The following is a 21584-nucleotide window of genomic DNA, read 5'->3' on the forward strand; positions in this document are numbered from 1 at the left end:
ATTTTTAGTTTTCACTCTGTTTTCTCCTATATGGATACATGTTGTTGGAACTCTAAATCAAACACTGTTTTTGCTAGCTTTTTGAAACTTGACACAATGAATTAGATCCAAGTTCTATCTCTTTGGATTGTTTCCTATTGATATAGCCCTAAGCAGAGACTGGCACAAATCACTTTCATGGAAAGGGGTTGCCAAGCTTCCAAAAACTACGAGTTTCCTGAAATCTCAGCACACATTTTTTCCCCCAATCTTGATGACACTTTCAGATAATGATCAGTTCCCCAATCCCACTTGGCTCACCAAATTTCGTTCTTCTAGGTTAAACCGTTCGTTGGCAGTAAAAGTTTTAATTTTTAGGTTTCACTCTGTTTTGTCCTATATGGATACATGTAGTTCGAACTCTAAATTAAACACGATTTGTGCTAGCTCTTTGAAACTTCACACAATAATGTAGTTCCAAGTAATATCTCTAAGGTTTGTTTCCTATTGATGTAGCCCTAAGCAGAGACTGGCACAAATCACCTTCATGGAAAAGGGTTGCCAAGCTTCCAAAAAACTACGAGTTCCCTGAAATCACAGCACACATTTTTTCACCCAATCGTGATGACACTGTCAGGTAATGATCAGTTCCCGAATCCCACTTGGTTCACCAAATTTTGTTCTTCTGGGTTAAACCATTCGTTGGCAGTAACAGTTTTAATTTTTATGTTTCACTCTGTTTTCTCCCATATGGATACATGTAGTTGGAACTCTAAATCAAACACTGTTTTTGCTAGCTCTTTGAAACTTGACACAATGAAGTAGATCCAAGTTCAAACTCTTTGGATTGTTTCCTATTGATATAGCCCTAAGCAGAGACTGGCGCAAATCACTTTCATGGAAAGGGGTTGCCAAGCTTCCAAAAAACTACGAGTTTCCTGAAATCTCAGCACACATTTTTTCCCCCAATCTTGATGACACTTTCAGGTAATGATCAGTACCCCATTCCCACTTGGCTCACCAAATTTCGTTTTTCTAGGTTAAACCGTTCGTTGGCAGTAAAAGTTTTAATATTTAGGTTTCACTCTGTTTTGTCCTATATGGATACATGTAGTTCAAACTCTAAATTAAACACGATTTTTGCTAGCTCTTTGAAACTTGACACAATAATGTAGTTCCAAGTTCTCTCTCTATGGTTTGTTTCCTATTGATGTAGCCCTAAGCAGAGACTGGTGCGAATCACTTTCATGGAAAGGGGTTGCCAAGCTTCCAAAAAGTACGAGTTTCCTGAAATCTCAGCACACATTTTTTCACCCAATCTGGATGACACTTTCAGATAATGATCAGTACCCCAATCCCACTTGGCTCACCAAATTTCCTTCTTCTAGGTTAAACCGTTCTTTGGCAGTAACAGTTTTAATTTTTAGGTTTCACTCTGTTTTCCCCTATATGGATACATGTAGTTGGAACTCTAAATCCAACACGGTTTGTGCTAGCTCTTTGAAACTTAACACAATAAAGTAGTTCCAAGTTCTATCTCTATGGTTTGCTTCCTATTGATGTAGCCCTAAGCAGAGACTGGCGCAAATCACTTTCATGGAAAGGGGTTGCCAAGCTTCCAAAAAACTACGAGTTTCCTGAAATCTCAGCACACATTTTTTCTCCCAATCTTCTTGACACTTTCAGGTAATGATCAGTACCCCAATCTCACTTGGCTCACCAAATTTCGTTCTTCTAGGTTAAACCGTTCGTTGGCAGTAACAGTTTTAATTTTTAGGTTTCACTCTGTTTTCTCCTATATGGATACATGTAGTTGGAACTCTAAATCAAACACGGTTTGTGCTAGCTCTTTGAAACTTGACACAATAAAGTAGTTCCAAGTTCGATCTCTATGGTTTGTTTCCTCTTGATGTAGCCCTAAGCAGAGACTGGCGCAAATCACTTTCATGGAAAGGGGTTGCCAAGTTTCCAAAAAACTACGAGTTCCCTGAAATCAGAGCACACATTTTTTCATCCAATCTTGATGACACTGTCAGGTAATGATCAGTTCCCCAATCCCACTTGGTTCACCAAATTTCGTTCTTCTGTGTTAAACCATTCGCTGGCAGTAACAGTTTTAATTTTTAGGTTTCACTCTGTTTTTTCCCATGTGGATACATGTAGTTGGAACTCTAAATCACACACGGTTTGTGCTAGCTCTTTGAAATGACATAATAAAGTAGTTCCAAGTTCTTTCTCTATGGTTTGTTTCCTATTGATGTAGCCCTAAGCAGAGACCGGCGCAAATCACTTTCATGGAAAGGGGTTGCCAAGCTTCCAAAAAACTACGAATTTCCTGAAATCTCAGCACACATTTTTTCACGCAATCTTGATGACACTTTCAGGTTATGATCAGTACCCCATTCCCACTTGGCTCAACAAATTTCGTTCTTCTAGGTTAAACCGTTGGTTGGCAGTAAAATTTTTAATTTTTAGGTTTCACTCTGTTTTGTCCTATATGGATACATGTAGTTGGAACTCTAAATTAAACACGATTTGTGCTAGCTCTTTGAAACTTGACACAATAATGTAGTTCCAAGTTCTATCTCTATGGTTTGTTTCCTATTGATGTAGCCCTAAGCAGAGACTGGCACAAATTACTTTCATGGAAAAGGGTTGCCAAGCTTCCAAAAAACTACGAGTTTCTTGAAATCTCAGCACACATTTTTTCACCCAATCTAAATGACACTTTCAGGTAATGATCAGTACCCCAATCCCACTTGGCTCACCAAATTAGCTTCTTCTAAGTTAAACCGTTCGTTGGCAGTAACAGTTTTAATTTTTAGGTTTCACTCTGTTTTCCCCTATATGGATACATGTAGTTGGAACTCTAAATCCAACACGGTTTGTGCTAGCTCTTTGAAACTTGACACAATAAAGTAGTTCCAAGTTCTGTCTCTATGGTTTGCTTCCTATTGATGTAGCCCTAAGCAGGGACTGGCGCAAATCACTTTCATTGAAAGGGGTTGCCAAGCTTCCAAAAAATTACGAGTTTCCTGAAATCTCAGCACACATTTTTTCCCCCAATCTTCTTGACACTTTCAGGTAATGATCAGTACCCCAATCTCACTTGGCTCCCCAAATTTCGTTCTTCTAGGTTAAACCGTTCGTTGGCAGTAACAGTTTTAATTTTTAGGTTTCACTCTGTTTTCTCCTATATGGATACATGTAGTTGGAACTCTAAATCAAACGCGGTTTGTGCTAGCTCTTTGAAACTTGACACAATAAAGTAGTTCCAAGTTCTATCTCTATGGTTTGTTTCCTATTGATGTAGCCCTAAGCAGAGACTGGCGCAAATCACTTTCATGGAAAGGGGTTGCCAAGTTTCCAAAAAACTACGAGTTCCCTGAAATCAGAGCACACATTTTTTCACCCAATCTTGATGACACTGTCAGGTAATGATCAGTTCCCCAATCCCACTTGGTTCACCAAATTTCGTTCTTCTGGGTTAAACCATTCGTTGGCAGTAACAGTTTTAAATTTTAGGTTTCACTCTGTTTTCTCCCATGTGGATACATGTAGTTGGAACTCTAAATCACACACGGTTTGTGCTAGCTCTTTGAAATGACACAATAAAGTAGTTCCAAGTTCTTTCTCTATGGTTTGTTTCCTATTGATGTAGCCCTAAGCAGAGACCGGCGCAAATCACTTTCATGGAAAGGGGTTGCCAAGCTTCCAAAAAACTACGAATTTCCTGAAATTTCAGCACACATTTTTTCATTCAATCTTGATGACACTTTCAGGTTATGATCAGTACCCCATTCCCACTTGGCTCAACAAATTTCGTTCTTCTAGGTTAAACCGTTGGTTGGCAGTAAAATTTTTAATTTTTAGGTTTCACTCTGTTTTGTCCTATATGGATACATGTAGTTGGAACTCTAAATTAAACACGATTTGTGCTAGCTCTTTGAAACTTGACACAATAATGTAGTTCCAAGTTCTATCTCTATGGTTTGTTTCCTATTGATGTAGCCCTAAGCAGAGACTGGCACAAATTACTTTAATGGAAAAGGGTTGCCAAGCTTCCAAAAAACTACGAGTTTCTTGAAATCTCAGCACACATTTTTTCACCCAATCTAAATGACACTTTCAGGTAATGATCAGTAGCCCAATCCCACTTGGCTCACCAAATTAGCTTCTTCTAAGTTAAACCGTTCGTTGGCAGTAACAGTTTTAATTTTTAGGTTTCACTCTGTTTTCTCCTATATGGATACATGTAGTTGGAACTCTAAATCCAACACGGTTTGTGCTAGCTCTTTGAAACTTGACACAATAAAGTAGTTCCAAGTTCTATCTCTATGGTTTGCTTCCTATTGATGTAGCCCAAAGCAGAGACTGGCGCAAATCACTTTCACGGAAAGGGGTTGCCAAGCTTCCAAAAAACTACGAGTTTCCTGAAATCTCAGCACACATTTTTTCTCCCAGTCTTCTTGACACTTTCAGGTAATGATCAGTACCCCAATCTCACTTGGCTCACCAAATTTCGTTCTTCTAGTTTAAACCATTCGTTGGCAGTAACAGTTTTAATTTTTAGGTTTCCTTCTGTTTTCTCCTATATGGATACATGTTTTTGGAACTCTAAATCAAACACTGTTTTTGCTAGCTCTTTGAAACTTGACACAATGAAGTAGATCCAAGTTCAAACACTTTGGATTGTTTCCTATTGATATAGCCCTAAGCAGAGACTGGCGCAAATCACTTTCATGGAAAGGGGTTGCCAAGCTTCCAAAAAACTACGAGTTTCCTGAAATCTCAGCACACATTTTTTCCCCCAATCTTGATGACACTTTCAGGTAATGATCAGTACCCCATTCCCACTTGGCTCACCAAATTTCGTTCTTCTAGGTTAAACCGTTCATTGGCAGTAAAAGTTTTAATATTTAGGTTTCACTCTGTTTGTCCTATATGGATACATGTAGTTCAAACTCTAAAATAACATGATTTGTGCTAGCTCTTTGAAACATGACACAATAATGTAGTTCCAAGTTCTATCTCTATGGTTTGTTTCCTATTGATGTAGCCCTAAGCAGAGACTGGCGCAAATCACTTTCATGGAAAGGGGTTGCCAAGCTTCCAAAAAGTACGAGTTTCCTGAAATCTCAGGACACATTTTTTCACCCAATCTGGATGACACTTTCAGATAATGATCAGTACCCCAATCCAAATTGGCTCACCAAATTTCGTTCTTCTAGGTTAAACCGTTCGTTGGCAGTAACAGTTTTAATTTTTAGGTTTCACTCTGTTTTCCCCTATATGGATACATGTAGTTGGAACTCTAAATCCAACACGGTTTGTGCTAGCTCTTTGAAACTTCACACAATAACGTAGTTCCAAGTTCTATCTCTATGGTTTGTTTCCTATTGATGTAGCCCTAAGCAGAGACTGGCGCAAATCACTTTCATGGAAAGGGGTTGCCAAGCTTCCAAAAAACTACGAGTTTCCTGAAATCTCAGCACACATTTTTTCACCCAATCTTGATGACACTTTCAGGTAATGATCAGTTCCCCAATCCCACTAGGCTCAGCAAATTTCATTCTTCAAGGTTAAACCGTTCGTTGGCAGTAACAGTTTATATTTTTAAGTTTCACTCTGTTTTCTCCTATATGGATACATGTAGTTGGAACTCTAAATCAAAGACGGTTTGTGCTAGCTCTTTGAAACTTGACACAATAATGTAGTTCCACGTTCTATGTCTATGGTTTGTTTCCTATTGATGTAGCCCTAAGCAGAGACTGGTGCAAATCACTTTCATGGAAAGGGGTTGCCAAGCTTCCAAAAAACTACGAGTTTCCTGAAATTTCAGCACACATTTTTTCACCCAATCTTGATGACACTTTCAGGTAATGATCAGTACCCCAATCCCACTTGGCTCACCAAATTTCGTTCTTCTAAGTTAAACCGTTCGTTTGCACTAACAGTTTTAATTTTTAGATTTCACTGTGTTTTCTCCTATATGGATACATGTTGTTGGAACTCTAAATCAAACACGGTTTCTGCTAGCTCTTTGAAACTTGACACAATAAAGTAGTTCCAAGTTCTATCTCTATGGTTTGTTTCCTCTTGATGCAGCCCTAAGCAGAGACTGGCGCAAATAATTTCATGGAAAGGGGTTGCCAAGCTTCCAAAAAACTACGAGTTTCCTGAAATCGCAGCGCACATTTTTTCACCCAATCTTGATGACACTTTCAGTAATGATCAGTACCCCAAATCCACTTGGCTCACCAAATTTCGTTCTTCTACGTTAAACCGTTTGTTGGCAGTTACAGTTTTAATTTTTAGGTTTCACTCTGTTTTCTCCTATATAGATACATGTAGTTCGAACTCTAAATTAAACGAGGTTTGTGCTAGCTCTTTGAAACTTGACACAGTAAAGTAGTTCCAAGTTCTATCTCTATGGTTTGTTTCCTATTGATGTAGCCCTAAGCAGAGACTGGCGCAAATCACTTTCATGGAAAGGGGTTGCCAACTTCCAAAAAACAACGAGTTTCCTGAAATCTCAGCACACATTTTTTCACCCAATCTTCATGACACTGTCAGGTAATGATCAGTTCCCCAATCCCACTTGGTTCACCAAATTTCGTTCTTCTGGGTTAAACCATTCGTTGGCAGTAACAGTTTTAATTTTTAGGTTTCACTCTGTTTTCTCCCATATGGATACATGTAGTCTGAACTCTAAATCAAACACGGTTTGTGCTAGCTCTTTGAAATGACACAATAAAGTAGTTCCAAGTTCTATCTCTATGGTTTGTTTCCTATTGATGTAGCCCTAAGCAGAAACCGGCGCAAATCACTTTCATGGAAAGGGGTTGCCAAGCTTCCAAAAAACTACGAATTTCCTGAAATCTCAGCACACATTTTTTCACCCAATCTTGATGACACTTTCAGGTAATGATCAGTACCCGAATCCCACTTGGCTCACCAAATTTCCTTCTTCTAGGTTAAACCGTTTGTTGGCAGTAACAGTTTTAATTTTTAGGTTTCCTTCTGTTTTCTCCTATATGGATACATGTTTTTGGAACTCTAAATCAAACACTGTTTTTGCTAGCTCTTTGAAACTTGACACAATGAAGTAGATCCAAGTTCAAACACTTTGGATTGTTTCCTATTGATATAGCCCTAAGCAGAGACTGGCGCAAATCACTTTCATGGAAAGGGGTTGCCAAGCTTCCAAAAAACTACGAGTTTCCTGAAATCTCAGCACACATTTTTTCCCCCAATCTTGATGACACTTTCAGGTAATGATCAGTACCCCATTCCCACTTGCCTCACCAAATTTCGTTCTTCTAGGTTAAACCGTTCATTGGCAGTAAAAGTTTTAATATTTAGGTTTCACTCTGTTTTGTCCTATATGGATACATGTAGTTCAAACTCTAAAATAACACGATTTGTGCTAGCTCTTTGAAACATGACACAATAATGTAGTTCCAAGTTCTATCTCTATGGTTTGTTTCCTATTGATGTAGCCCTAAGGAGATACTGGCGCAAATCACTTTCATGGAAAGGGGTTGCCAAGCTTCCAAAAAGTACGAGTTTCCTGAAATCTCAGGACACATTTTTTCACCCAATCTGGATGACACTTTCAGATAATGATCAGTACCCCAATCCCACTTGGCTCACCAAATTTCGTTCTTCTAGGTTAAACCGTTCGTTGGCAGTAACAGTTTTAATTTTTAGGTTTCACTGTGTTTTCCCCTATATGGATACATGTAGTTGGAACTCTAAATCCAACACGGTTTGTGCTAGCTCTTTGAAACTTGACACAATAAAGTAGTTCCAAGTTCTATCTCTATGGTTTGTTTCCTATTGTTGTAGCCCTAAGCAGAGACTGGCGCAAATCACTTTCATGGAAAGGGGTTGCCAACCTTTCAAAAAACTACGAGTTTCCTGAAATCTCAGCACACATTTTTTCTCCCAATCTTCTTGACACTTTCAGGTAATGATCAGTACCCCAATCTCACTTGGCTCACCAAATTTCGTTCTTCTAGGTTGAACCGTTCGTTTGCAGTAAAAGTTTTAATTTTTAGGTTTCACTCTGTTTTGTCCTATATGGATACATCTAGTTGGAACTCTAAATTAAACACGATTTGTGCTAGCTCTTTGAAACTTGACACAATAATGTAGTTCCAAGTTCTATCTCTATGGTTTGTTTCCTATTGATGTAGCCCTAAGCAGAGACTGGCACAAATCACTTTCATGGAAAAGGGTTGCCAAGCTTCCAAAAAACTACGAGTTTCTTGAAATCTCAGCACATATTTTTTCACCCAATCTAAATGACACTTTCAGGTAATGATCAGTACCCCAATCCCACTTGGCTCACCAAATTAGCTTCTTCTAAGTTAAACCGTTCGTTGGCAGTAACAGTTTTAATTTTTAGGTTTCACTGTGTTTTCTCCTATATGGATACATGTTGTTGGAACACTAAATCAAACACTGTTTTTGCTAGCTTTTTGAAACTTGACACAATGAAGTAGATCCAAGTTCTATCTCTTTGGATTGTTTCCTATTGATATAGCCCTAAGCAGAGACTGGCACAAATCACTTTCATGGAAAGGGGTTGCCAAGCTTCCAAAAAACTACGACTTTCCTGAAATCGCAGCACACATTTTTTTTCCCAATCTTGATGACACTTTCAGATAATGATCAGTTCCCCAATCCCACTTGGCTCACCAAATTTCGTTCTTCTAGGTTAAACCGTTCGTTGGCAGTAAAAGTTTTAATTTTTAGGTTTCACTCTGTTTTGTCCTATATGGATACATGTAGTTCGAACTCTAAATTAAACACGATTTGTGCTAGCTCTTTGAAACTTCATACAATAATGTAGTTCCAAGTAATATCTCTATGGTTTGTTTCCTATTGATGTAGCCCTAAGCAGAGACTGGCACAAATCACCTTCATGGAAAAGGGTTGAAAAGCTTCCAAAAAACTACGAGTTTCCTGAAATCTCAGCACACATTTTTTCACCCTATCTTGATGACACTTTCAGGTAATGATCAGAACCCGAATCCCACTTGGCTCACCAAATTTCTTTCTTCTAGGTTAAACCGTTCGTTGGCAGTAACAGTTTTAATTTTTAGGTTTCACTCTGTTTTCTCCCATATGGATAAATGTAGTTCGAACTCTAAATCAAAGACGGTTTGTGCTAGCTCTTTGAAACTGGACACAATAAAGTAGTTCCAAGTTCTATCTCTATGGTTTGTTTCCTATTGATGTAGCCCTAAGCAGAGACTGGCGCAAATCACTTTCATGGAAAGGGGTTGCCAAGCTTCCAAAAAACTACGAGTCTCCTGAAATCTCAGCACACATTTTTTCACGCTATCTTGATGAAAATTTCAGGTAATGATCAGTACCCCAATCCCACTTGGCTCACCAAATTTCATTCTTCTAGGTTAAACCGTTCGTTGGCAGTAAGACTTTTAATTTTCAGGTTTCACTCTGTTTTCTCCCATATGGATACATGTAGTTAGAACTCTAAATCAAAGACGGTTTGTGCTAGCTCTTTGAAACTTGACACAATAAAGTAGTTCCAAGTTCTATCTCTATGGTTTGTTTCCTATTGATGTAGCCCTAAGCAGAGACTGGCGCAAATCACTTTCATGGAACGGGGTTGCCAAGCTTCTAAAAAACTACGAGTCTCCTGAAATCTCAGCACACATTTTTTCACGCTATCTTGATGAAAATTTCAGGTAATGATCAGTACCCCAATCCCACTTGGCTCACCAAATTTTGTTCTTCTAGGTTAAACCGTTCGTTGGCAGTAACAGTTTTAATTTTTAGGTTTCACTCTGTTTTTGCCTATATGGATACATGTAGTTGGAACTCTAAATCAAACACGGTTTGTGCTAGCTCTTTGAAACTTGACACAATAAAGTAGTTCCAAGTTCTCTCTCTGTGGTTTGTTTCCTATTGATGTAGCCCTAAGCAGAGACTGGCGCAAATCACTTTCATGGAAAGGGGTTGCCAAGCTTCCAAAAAACTACGAGTCTCCTGAAATCTCAGCACACATTTTTTCACCCAATCTTCATGACACTGTCAGGTAATGATCAGTTCCCCAATCCCACTTGGTTCACCAAATTTCGTTCTTCTGGGTTAATCCATTCGTTGGCAGTAACCGTTTTAATTTTTAGGTTTCACTCTGTTTTCTCCCATATGGATACATGTAGTCTGAACTCTAAATCAAACACGGTTTGTGCTAGCTCTTTGAAATGACACAATAAAGTAGTTCCAAGTTCTATCTCTATGGTTTGTTTCCTATTGATGTAGCCCTAAGCAGAAACCGGCGCAAATCACTTTCATGGAAAGGGGTTGCCAAGCTTCCAAAAAACTACGAATTTCCTGAAATCTCAGCACACATTTTTTCACCCAATCTTGATGACACTTTCATGTAATGATCAGTACCCCAATCCCACTTGGCTCACCAAATTTGGTTCTTCTAGGTTAAACCGTTCGTTGGCAGTAACAGTTTTAATTTTTAGGTTTCACTGTGTTTTCTCCTATATGGATACATGTTGTTGGAACTCTAAATCAAACACTGTTTTTTCTAGCTCTTTGTAACTTGACACAATGAAGTAGATCCAAGTTCTATCTCTTTTGATTGTTTCCTATTGATATAGCCCTAAGCAGAGACTGGCACAAATCACTTTCATGGAAAGGGGTTGCCAAGCTTCCAAAAAACTACGAGTTTCCTAAAATCTCAGCACACATTTTTTCCCCCAATCTTGATGACACTTGCAGATAATGATCAGTTCCCCAATCCCACTTGGCTCACCAAATTTCGTTCTTCTAGGTTAAACCATTCGTTGGCAGTAAAAGTTTTAATTTTTATGTTTCACTCTGTTTTCTCCTATATGGATACATGTATTTGGAACTCTAAATCAAACACGATTTGTGCTAGCTCTTTGAAACTTGACACAATAAAGTAGTTCCAAGTTCTATCTCTATGGTTTGCTTCCTATTGATGTAGCCCTAAGCAGAGAATGGCGCAAATCACTTTCATGGAAAGGGGTTGCCAAGCTTCCAAAAAACTACGAGTTTCCTGAAATCTCAGCACACATTTTTTCCCCCAATCTTGATGACACTTTCAGGTAATGATCATTACCCCATTCCCACTTGGCTCACCAAATTTCGTTCTTCTAGGTTAAACCGTTCATTGGCAGTAAAAGTTTTAATATTTAGGTTTCACTCTGTTTTGTCCTATATGGATACATGTAGTTCAAACTCTAAAATAACACGATTTGTGCTAGCTCTTTGAAACATGACACAATAATGTAGTTCCAAGTTCTATCTCTATGGTTTGTTTCCTATTGATGTAGCCCTAAGGAGATACTGGCGCAAATCACTTTCATGGAAAGGGGTTGCCAAGCTTCCAAAAAGTACGAGTTTCCTGAAATCTCAGGACACATTTTTTCACCCAATCTGGATGACACTTTCAGATAATGATCAGTACCCCAATCCCACTTGGCTCACCAAATTTCGTTCTTCTAGGTTAAACCGTTCGTTGGCAGTAACAGTTTTAATTTTTAGGTTTCACTCTGTTTTCCCCTATATGGATACATGTAGTTGGAACTCTAAATCCAACACGGTTTGTGCTAGCTCTTTGAAACTTGACACAATAAAGTAGTTCCAAGTTCTATCTCTATGGTTTGTTTCCTATTGTTGTAGCCCTAAGCAGAGACTGGCGCAAATCACTTTCATGGAAAGGGGTTGCCAACCTTTCAAAAAACTACGAGTTTCCTGAAATCTCAGCACACATTTTTTCTCCCAATCTTCTTGACACTTTCAGGTAATGATCAGTACCCCAATCTCACTTGGCTCACCAAATTTCGTTCTTCTAGGTTGAACCGTTCGTTGGCAGTAAAAGTTTTAATTTTTAGGTTTCACTCTGTTTTGTCCTATATGGATACATCTAGTTGGAACTCTAAATTAAACACGATTTGTGCTAGCTCTTTGAAACTTGACACAATAATGTAGTTCCAAGTTCTATCTCTATGGTTTGTTTCCTATTGATGTAGCCCTAAGCAGAGACTGGCACAAATCACTTTCATGGAAAAGGGTTGCCAAGCTTCCAAAAAACTACGAGTTTCTTGAAATCTCAGCACATATTTTTTCACCCAATCTAAATGACACTTTCAGGTAATGATCAGTACCCCAATCCCACTTGGCTCACCAAATTAGCTTCTTCTAAGTTAAACCGTTCGTTGGCAGTAACAGTTTTAATTTTTAGGTTTCACTGTGTTTTCTCCTATATGGATACATGTTGTTGGAACACTAAATCAAACACTGTTTTTGCTAGCTTTTTGAAACTTGACACAATGAAGTAGATCCAAGTTCTATCTCTTTGGATTGTTTCCTATTGATATAGCCCTAAGCAGAGACTGGCACAAATCACTTTCATGGAAAGGGGTTGCCAAGCTTCCAAAAAACTACGACTTTCCTGAAATCGCAGCACACATTTTTTTTCCCAATCTTGATGACACTTTCAGATAATGATCAGTTCCCCAATCCCACTTGGCTCACCAAATTTCGTTCTTCTAGGTTAAACCGTTCGTTGGCAGTAAAAGTTTTAATTTTTAGGTTTCACTCTGTTTTGTCCTATATGGATACATGTAGTTTGAACTCTAAATTAAACACGATTTGTGCTAGCTCTTTGAAACTTCATACAATAATGTAGTTCCAAGTAATATCTCTATGGTTTGTTTCCTATTGATGTAGCCCTAAGCAGAGACTGGCACAAATCACCTTCATGGAAAAGGGTTGAAAAGCTTCCAAAAAACTACGAGTTTCCTGAAATCTCAGCACACATTTTTTCACCCTATCTTGATGACACTTTCAGGTAATGATCAGAACCCGAATCCCACTTGGCTCACCAAATTTCTTTCTTCTAGGTTAAACCGTTCGTTGGCAGTAACAGTTTTAATTTTTAGGTTTCACTCTGTTTTCTCCCATATGGATAAATGTAGTTCGAACTCTAAATCAAAGACGGTTTGTGCTAGCTCTTTGAAACTGGACACAATAAAGTAGTTCCAAGTTCTATCTCTATGGTTTGTTTCCTATTGATGTAGCCCTAAGCAGAGACTGGCGCAAATCACTTTCATGGAAAGGGGTTGCCAAGCTTCCAAAAAACTACGAGTCTCCTGAAATCTCAGCACACATTTTTTCACGCTATCTTGATGAAAATTTCAGGTAATGATCAGTACCCCAATCCCACTTGGCTCACCAAATTTCATTCTTCTAGGTTAAACCGTTCGTTGGCAGTAAGACTTTTAATTTTCAGGTTTCACTCTGTTTTCTCCCATATGGATACATGTAGTTAGAACTCTAAATCAAAGACGGTTTGTGCTAGCTCTTTGAAACTTGACACAATAAAGTAGTTCCAAGTTCTATCTCTATGGTTTGTTTCCTATTGATGTAGCCCTAAGCAGAGACTGGCGCAAATCACTTTCATGGAACGGGGTTGCCAAGCTTCTAAAAAACTACGAGTCTCCTGAAATCTCAGCACACATTTTTTCACGCTATCTTGATGAAAATTTCAGGTAATGATCAGTACCCCAATCCCACTTGGCTCACCAAATTTTGTTCTTCTAGGTTAAACCGTTCGTTGGAAGTAACAGTTTTAATTTTTAGGTTTCACTCTGTTTTTGCCTATATGGATACATGTAGTTGGAACTCTAAATCAAACACGGTTTGTGCTAGCTCTTTGAAACTTGACACAATAAAGTAGTTCCAAGTTCTCTCTCTGTGGTTTGTTTCCTATTGATGTAGCCCTAAGCAGAGACTGGCGCAAATCACTTTCATGGAAAGGGATTGCCAAGCTTCCAAAAAACTACGAGTCTCCTGAAATCTCAGCACACATTTTTTCACCCAATCTTCATGACACTGTCAGGTAATGATCAGTTCCCCAATCCCACTTGGTTCACCAAATTTCGTTCTTCTGGGTTAATCCATTCGTTGGCAGTAACCGTTTTAATTTTTAGGTTTCACTCTGTTTTCTCCCATATGGATACATGTAGTCTGAACTCTAAATCAAACACGGTTTGTGCTAGCTCTTTGAAATGACACAATAAAGTAGTTCCAAGTTCTATCTCTATGGTTTGTTTCCTATTGATGTAGCCCTAAGCAGAAACCGGCGCAAATCACTTTCATGGAAAGGGGTTGCCAAGCTTCCAAAAAACTACGAATTTCCTGAAATCTCAGCACACATTTTTTCACCCAATCTTGATGACACTTTCAGGTAATGATCAGTACCCCAATCCCACTTGGCTCACCAAATTTGGTTCTTCTAGGTTAAACCGTTCGTTGGCAGTAACAGTTTTAATTTTTAGGTTTCACTCTGTTTTCTCCTATATGGATACATGTTTCTGGAACTCTAAATCAAACACAGTTTTTGCTAGCTCTTTGTAACTTGACACAATAAAGTAGTTCCAAGTTCTATCTCTATGGTTTGTTTCCTATTGATGTAGCCCTAAGCAGAGACCGACGCAAATCACTTTCATGGAAAGGGGTTGCCAAGCTTCCAAAAAACTACGAGTTTCCTGAAATCTCAGCACACATTTTTTCACCCGATCTTGATGACACTTTCAGGTAATGATCAGTACCCCAATCCCACTTGGCTCACCAAATTTCGTTCTTCTAGGTTAAACCGTTCGTTGGCAGTAACAGTTTTAATTTTTAGGTTTCACTCTGTTTTCTCCTATATGGATACATGTAGTTGGAACTCTAAATCAAACACGGTTTGTGCTAGCTCTTTGAAACTTGACACAATAAAGTAGTGCCAAGTTCTATCTCTATGGTTTGTTTCCTATTGATGTAGCCCTAAGCAGAGACTGGCGCAAATCACTTTCATGGAAAGGGGTTGCCAAGTTTCCAAAAAACTACGAGTTCCCTGAAATCACAGCACACATTTTTTCACCCAATCTTGATGACACTGTCAGGTAATGATCAGTTCCCCAATCCCACTTGGTTCACCAAATTTCGTTCTTCTGGGTTAAACCATTCGTTGGCAGTAACAGTTTTAAATTTTAGGTTTCACTCTGTTTTCTCCCATGTGGATACATGTAGTTGGAACTCTAAATCAAACACGGTTTGTGCTAGCTCTTTGAAATGACACAATAATGTAGTTCCAAGTTCTATCTCTATGGTATGTTTCCTATTGATGTAGCCCTAAGCAGAGACTGGCACAAATCACTTTCATGGAAAAGGGTTGCCAAGCTTCCAAAAAACTACGAGTTTCTTGAAATCTCAGCACACATTTTTTCACCCAAACTAAATGACACTTTCAGGTAATGATCAGTACCCCAATCCCACTTGGCTCACCAAATTTGCTTCTTCTAAGTTAAACCGTTCGTTGGCAGTAACAGTTTTAATTTTTAGGTTTCAGTCTGTTTTCTCCTATATGGATACATGTTGTTGGAACTCTAAATCAAACACTGTTTTTGCTAGCTCTTTGAAAGTTGACACAATGAAGTAGATCAAAGTTCTATCTCTATGGATTGTTTCCTATTGATATAGCCCTATGCAGAGACTGGCGCAAATCACTTTCATGGAAAGGGGTTGCCAAGCTTCAAAAAAACTACGAGTTTCCTGAAATCTCAGCACACATTTTTTCCCCGAATCTTGATGACACTTTCAGGTAATGATCAGTACCCCATTCCCACTTGGCTCACTAAATTTTGTTCTTCTAGGTTAAACCGTTCGTTGGCAGTAAAAGTTTTAATTTTTAGGTTTCACTCTGTTTTGTCCTATATGGATACATGTAGTTCGAACTCTAAATTAAACACGATTGTGCTAGCTCTTTGAAACTTGAACAATAATGTAGTTCCAAGTTCTATCTCTATGGTTTGTTTCCTATTGATATAGCCCTAAAAAGAGACTGGCACAAATCTCTTTCATGGAAAAGGGTTGCCAAGCTTCCAAAAAACTACGAGTTTCCTGAAATCTCAGCACACATTTTTTCCCCCAATCTTGATGACACTTTCAGGTAATGATCAGTACCCCAATCCCACTTGGCTCACCAAATTTCGTTCTTCTAGGTTAAACCGTTTGTTGGCAGTTACAGTTTTAATTTTTAGGTTTCATTCTGTTTTCTCTTATAGGGATACATGTATTGGAACTCTAAATCCAACATGGTTTGTGCTAGCTCTTTGAAACTTGACACAATAAAGTAGTTCCAAGTTCTGTCTCTATGGTTTGCTTCCTATTGATATAGCCCTAAGCAGAGACTGGCCCAAATCACTTTCATTGAAAGGGGTTGCCAAGCTTCCAAAAAATTACGAGTTTCCTGAAATCTCAGCACACATTTTTTCTCCCAATCTTCTTGACACTTTCAGGTAATGATCAGTACCCCAATCTCACTTGGCTCCCCAAATTTCGTTCTTCTAGGTTAAACCGTTCGTTGGAAGTAACAGTTTTAATTTTTAGGTTTCAATCTGTTTTCTCGTATATGGATACATGTAGTTGGAACTCTAAATCAAACACGGTTTGTGCTAGCTCTTTGAAACTTGACACAATAAAGTAGTTCCAAGTTCTATCTCTATGGTTTGTTTCCTATTGATGTAGCCCTAAGCAGAGACTGGCGCAAATCATTTTCATGGAAAGGGGTTGCCAAGTTTCCAAAAAACTACGAGTTCCCTGAAATCAGAGCACACATTTTTTCACCCAATCTTGATGACACTGTCAGGTAATGATCAGTTCCCCAATCCCACTTGGTTCACCAAATTTCGTTCTTCTGGGTTAAACCATTCGTTGGCAGTAACAGTTTTAAATTTTAGGTTTCACTCTGTTTTCTCCCATGTGGATACATGTAGTTGGAACTCTAAATCACACACGGTTTGTGCTAGCTCTTTGAAATGACACAATAAAGTAGTTCCAAGTTCTTTCTCTATGGTTTGTTTCCTATTGATGTAGCCCTAAGCAGAGACCGGCGCAAATCACTTTCATGGAAAGGGGTGGCCAAGCTTCCAAAAAACTACGAATTTCCTGAAATCTCAGCACACATTTTTTCATCCAATCTTGATGACACTTTCAGGTTATGATCAGTACCCCATTCCCACTTGGCTCAACAAATTTCGTTCTTCTAGGTTAAACCGTTGGTTGGCAGTAAAATTTTTAATTTTTAGGTTTCACTCTGTTTTGTCCTATATGGATACATGTAGTTGGAACTCTGAATTAAACACGATTTGTGCTAGCTCTTTGAAACTTGACACAATAATGTAGTTCCAAGTTCTATCTCTATGGTTTGTTTCCTATTGATGTAGCCCTAAGCAGAGACTGGCACAAATTACTTTCATGGAAAAGGGTTGCCAAGCTTCCAAAAAACTACGAGTTTCTTGAAATCTCAGCACACATTTTTTCCCCCAATCTAAATGACACTTTCAGGTAATGATCAGTAGCCCAATCCCACTTGGCTCACCAAATTAGCTTCTTCTAAGTTAAACCATTCGTTGGCAGTAACGGTTTTAATTTTTAGGTTTCACTCTGTTTTCTCCTATATGGATACATGTTGTTGGAACTCTAAATCAAACTCTGTTTTTGCTAGCTTTTTGAACCTTGACACAATAATGTAGTTCCAAGTTCTATCTCTATGGTTTGTTTCCTATTGATGTAGCCCTAAGCAGAGACTGGCACAAATTACTTTCATGGAAAAGGTTTGCCAAGCTTCCAAAAAACTACGAGTTTCTTTATATCTCAGCACACATTTTTTCACCCAAACTAAATGACACTTTCAGGTAATGATCAGTACCCCAATCCCACTTGGCTCACCAAATTAGCTTCTTCTAAGTTAAACCGTTCGTTGGCAGTAACAGTTTTAATTTTTAGGTTTCACTCTGTTTTCTCCTATATGGATACATGTTGTTGGAACTCTAAATCAAACACTGTTTTTGCTAGCTTTTTGAAACTTGACACAATGAATTAGATCCAAGTTCTATCTCTTTGGATTGTTTCCTATTGATATAGCCCTAAGCAGAGACTGGCACAAATCACTTTCATGGAAAGGGGTTGCCAAGCTTCCAAAAAACTACGAGTTTCCTGAAATCTCAGCACACATTTTTTCCCCCAATCTTGATGACACTTTCAGATAATGATCAGTTCCCCAATCACACTTGGCTCACCAAATTTCGTTCTTCTAGGTTCAACCGTTCGTTGGCAGTAAAAGTTTTAATTTTTAGGTTTCACTCTGTTTTGTCCTATATGGTTACATGTAGTTCGAACTCTAAATTAAACACGATTTGTGCTAGCTCTTTGAAACTTCACACAATAATGTAGTTCCAAGTAATATCTCTAAGGTTTGTTTCCTATTGATGTAGCCCTAAGCAGAGACTGGCACAAATCACCTTCATGGAAAAGGGTTGCCAAGCTTCCAAAAACTACGAGTTCCCTGAAATCACAGCACACATTTTTTCACCCAATCTTGATGACACTGTCAGGTAATGATCAGTTCCCGAATCCCACTTGGTTCACCAAATTTTGTTCTTCTGGGTTAAACCATTCGTTGGCAGTAACAGTTTTAATTTTTATGTTTCACTCTGTTTTCTCCCATATGGATACATGTATTTGGAACTCTAAATCAAACACTGTTTTTGCTAGCTCTTTGAAACTTGACACAATGAAGTAGATCCAAGTTCAAACTCTTTGGATTGTTTCCTATTGATATAGCCCTAAGCAGAGACTGGCGCAAATCACTTTCATGGAAAGGGGTTGCCAAGCTTCCAAAAAACTACGAGTTTCCTGAAATCTCAGCACACATTTTTTCCCCCAATCTTGATGACACTTTCAGGTAATGATCAGTACCCCATTCCCACTTGGCTCACCAAATTTCGTTTTTCTAGGTTAAACCGTTCGTTGGCAGTAAAAGTTTTAATATTTAGATTTCACTCTGTTTTGTCCTATATGGATACATGTAGTTCAAACTCTAAATTAAACACGATTTGTGCTAGCTCTTTGAAACTTGACACAATAATGTAGTTCCAAGTTCTCTCTCTATGGTTTGTTTCCTATTGATGTAGCCCTAAGCAGAGACTGGCGCGAATCACTTTCATGGAAAGGGGTTGCCAAGCTTCCAAAAAGTACGAGATTCCTGAAATCTCAGCACACATTTTTTCACCCAATCTGGATGACACTTTCAGATAATGATCAGTACCCCAATCCCACTTGGCTCACCAAATTTCCTTCTTCTAGGTTAAACCGTTCTTTGGCAGTAACAGTTTTAATTTTTAGGTTTCACTCTGTTTTCCCCTATATGGATACATGTAGTTGGAACTCTAAATCCAACACGGTTTGTGCTAGCTCTTTGAAACTTGACACAATAAAGTAGTTCCAAGTTCTATCTCTATGGTTTGCTTCCTACTGATGTAGCCCAAAGCAGAGACTGGCGCAAATCACTTTCAAGGAAAGGGGTTGCCAAGCTTCCAAAAAACTACGAGTTTCCTGAAATCTCAGCACACATTTTTTCTCCCAATCTTCTTGACACTTTCAGGTAATTATCAGTACCCCAATCTCACTTGGCTCACCAAATTTCGTTCTTCTAGGTTAAACCGTTCGTTGGCAGTAACAGTTTTAATTTTTAGGTTTCACTCTGTTTTCTCCTATATGGATACATGTAGTTGGAACTCTAAATCAAACACGGTTTGTGCTAGCTCTTTGAAACTTGACACAATAAAGTAGTTCCAAGTTCTATCTCTATGGTTTGTTTCCTATTTATGTAGCCCTAAGCAGAGACTGGCGCAAATCACTTAAATGGAAAGGGGTTGCCAAGTTTCCAAAAAACTACGAGTTCCCTGAAATCAGAGCACACATTTTTTCACCCAATCTTGATGACACTGTCAGGTAATGATCAGTTAACCAATCACACTTGGTTCACCAAATTTCGTTCTTCTGGGTTAAACCATTCGTTGGCAGTAACAGTTTTAATATTTAGGTTTCACTCTGTTTTCTCCCATGTGGATACATGTAGTTGGAACTCTAAATCAAACACGGTTTGTGCTAGCTCTTTGAAATGACACAATAAAGTAGTTCCAAGTTCTATCTCTATGGTTTGTTTCCTATTGATGTTGCCCTAAGCAGAAACCGACGCAAATCACTTTCATGGAAAGGGCTTGCCAAGCTTCCAAAAAACTACGAATTTCCTGAAATCTCAGCACACATTTTTTCACCCAATCTTGATGACACTTTCAGGTTATGATCAGTACCCCATTCCCACTTGGCTCAACAAATTTCGTTCTTCTAGGTTAAACCGTTGGTTGGCAGTAAAATTTTTAATTTTTAGGTTTCACTCTGTTTTGTCCTATATGGATACATGTAGTTGGAACTCTAAATTAAACACGATTTGTGCTAGCTCTTTGAAACTTGACACAATAATGTAGTTCCAAGTTCTATCTCTATGGTTTGTTTCCTATTGATGTAGCCCTAAGCAGAGACTGGCACAAATCACTCTCATGGAAAAGGGTTGCCAAGCTTCCAAGAAACTACGAGTTTCTTGAAATCTCAGCACACATTTTTTCACCCAATCTAAATGACACTTTCAGGTAATGATCAGTACCCCAATCCCACTTGGCTCACCAAATTAGCTTCTTCTAAGTTAAACCGTTCGTTGGCAGTAACAGTTTTAATTTTTAGGTTTCACTCTGTTTTCTCCTATATGGATACATGTTGTTGGAACTCTAAATCAAACACTATTTTTGCTAGTTTTTTGAAACTTGACACAATGAATTAGATCCAAGTTCTATCTCTTTGGATTGTTTCCTATTGATATAGCCCTAAGCAGAGACTGGCACAAATCACTTTCATGGAAAGGGGTTGCCAGGCTTCCAAAAAACTACGAGTTTCCTGAAATCTCAGCACACATTTTTTCCCCCAATCTTGATGACACTTTCAGATAATGATCAGTTCCCCAATCCCACTTGGCTCACCAAATTTCGTTCTTCTAGGTTAAACCGTTCGTTGGCAATAAAAGTTTTAATTTTTAGGTTTCACTCTGTTTTGTCCTTAATGGATACATGTATTTCGAACTCTAAATAAAACACGGTTTGTGCTAGCTCTCTGAAACTTGACACAATAAAGTAGTTCTAAGTTCTATCTCTTTGGATTGTTTCCTATTGATATAGCCCTAAGCAGAGACTGGCGCAAATCACTTTCATGGAAAGGGGTTGCCAAGCTTCCAAAAAACTACGAGTTTCCGGAAATTTGAGCACATATTTTTTCCCCCAATCTTGATGACACTTTCAGATAATGATCAGTTCCCCAATCCCACTTGGCTCACCAAATTTCGTTCTTCTAGGTTAAACCGTTCGTTGGCAATAACATTTTTAATTTTTAGGTTTCACTCTGTTTTGTCCTATATGGATACATGTAGTTCGAACTCTAAATCAAACACGGTTTGTGCTAGCTCTTTGAAACTTGACATAATAAAGTAGTTCCAAGTTCTATCTTTATGGTTTGTTTCCTATTGATGTAGCCCTAAGCAGAGACTGGCGCAAATCACTTTCATGGAAAGGGGTTGCCAAGCTTCCAAAAAATACGAGTTCCCTGAAATCACAGCACATATTTTTTCACCCAATCTTGATGACACTGTCAGG

This window comes from Spermophilus citellus, assembly GCF_964194105.1.
Source record: "Spermophilus citellus genome assembly, chromosome: 16".
In the NCBI taxonomy this organism is placed as follows: Eukaryota; Metazoa; Chordata; class Mammalia; order Rodentia; family Sciuridae; genus Spermophilus; species Spermophilus citellus.